Genomic DNA, 2153 nt, shown 5'->3' on the forward strand with positions numbered 1-2153 from the left:
CTTTATATGGACCGGTATATTGGTCAGAAAACTTTCCTTTTGTAGGTTCTTTTAATAAAAATACGAAATCTCCTTCTTTAAAATTCGTAGGGTTAATATGTTTATCATAATAATATTTATTTCTTTCTATTGATTTAATTAAGTTCTGTCTTGCTTCGTCTTTTGTTTCCTGCAGATGTTGAAATAAATCGGATAGGTATTCCTTATAGGTCGGCTCTAAATTCTCCTCAAGTTTTTTTTGTGATGAGGGACAGCGAGGTATTCGTCCATAAATTAATTGAAAGGGTGTGTATTGAGTGCTCTCGTGGACACTTGTATTATAAGAAAACATAGCTAAACTCAAATAGTCGTCCCAATTATTTTCCTTCGTAATTTGTGTCTTTAAATACTCGGTTAGCGAGTGATGTGATCTCTCGATGGAGCCTTGAGATTGCGGATGGTAAGCTGTTGTTTTATATTGTTTAATGCCGAATGTTTTCGAAAGGTTTCGCATTAAAGAAGTTAAGAAATTGGAGCCTTGATCGGTCAAAAGAGATTTAGGGGCTCCGTAAATGCAGATAAAATTTTTTGTAAAGGCATCTGCTATTGCCAATGAGGTTGTTTCTCTCAAAGGGATCGCTACTGAATATTTCGTAAGTAAATCTTGAATTGTGAGAATGTGTGTATTTCCATTATTAGTCGTGGGTAAAGGTCCCACTATATCTAGCGCGATTTTGTCAAAAGCGGCACCGGGTGTGTCCGTGATAATCATAGGTTGCTTGATTTTAATTCGCGTTAATTTTTTTAATTGACATTCCTTGCATCGTTGAATAAATTTTTGGATATCCCTTTTCATATTGGGCCAAGAATAATTTGTCTTTAATCTATTATATGTTTTTGTTACTCCATTATGCCCGCCTATGGCAGATGAATGATGCTCGTTTATAAGTACATGTCTGTTTTCTTCTCTAGGAGTTTGTATTAGTCCTTTGCAAATTGTTATATTAATATTCTTATCTTCAAAATGTTTTATTAACTGTTTCTGAATATAATTCCAGGGAATATCGTCGAAACGATCCGTTTTTCGTATACTAAATGATTTTAAATTTATTTCTCCTACTACATCTAGGAGGGATTTAATACAATTCTTTATATTATCTGAATCTATAAGTGTTTGATTATCTATTTTGATTGGGAGTGAAATTAAAACTTTGGTACCAAAAGCATTTACTTTAGCTCTTTCTAAATTTATATTTTCGTATTTTGGAAGACGTTCGACTTGCTGGTGTTCCTTCGCACCGTTATCATATGGGGTTCCGTCTAAGTTTATAAATATTACCTGGTTGGTATCTCGATTTCTATGATGGATTCTATATCTTGAGGGTCTTGAATATTAGTTGGGGGGAACGTAAATGTTTGATTCGTTTCTGTGGGAGGTGATGGTTGGGCATTATCGTCTAAACTCTCAACTGGGGGATGACCTTGTAAAGTGCTCGAATTATCGCGAGTGTTACTATGTTGCTGCCTACTGGGTGCGGTTCGGTAAGAAAACAAGGATTCATTAGAAGATTCATTAAAAATGGAAGGATCTGGAATGGAGAGAGGATTACTCGAGGCGATCGGAGGATTTCTTGATAAAGCGTCTGCATTGCTGTTGAGAGTACCCTTTTTATATTGAATTTCAAATTCATATTCAGATAATTTAGTGCGCCATTTCCATAAACGCGACGAGGGGTCTTTAATTGAATTTAACCACACTAAAGGTTTGTGGTCTGTAATGATTTTGAATTTTCTGCCATATAGATATGGTCTAAAATGGTTAATACAGTAAATGATAGCTAGACATTCCTTTTCAATGGTTGAATATTTCTGTTCTGCTGGATTTAATACTCTAGAAGTATAGGCAATAAGAGGATCCTTTCCTATTGGTCCTTGGCTTAAAATTCCGCCCACGGCATAGCCTGATGCATCCGTCGTTAAATTAAAAGGACGAGAAAAATCCGGATATTGCAAAAGTGGCTCCGAGGTTAAAGAATTGCGCAATATTTCAAAGGCTGTGTTATGCTGTGTGTTCCATAAAAATTGTTTGTCCTTTTTTAATAAATCTGTCAAAGGTTTGGCTATTTTAGAAAAACTAGAAATGAAGCGTCGATAATAGCCGGCGAGTCCCAAGA

The sequence above is a fragment of the Odontomachus brunneus genome, unplaced genomic scaffold (assembly GCF_010583005.1).
Source record: "Odontomachus brunneus isolate Ranch 3 - 2012 unplaced genomic scaffold, Obru_v1 Obru_scaffold_372, whole genome shotgun sequence".
NCBI lineage: Eukaryota > Metazoa > Arthropoda > Insecta > Hymenoptera > Formicidae > Odontomachus > Odontomachus brunneus.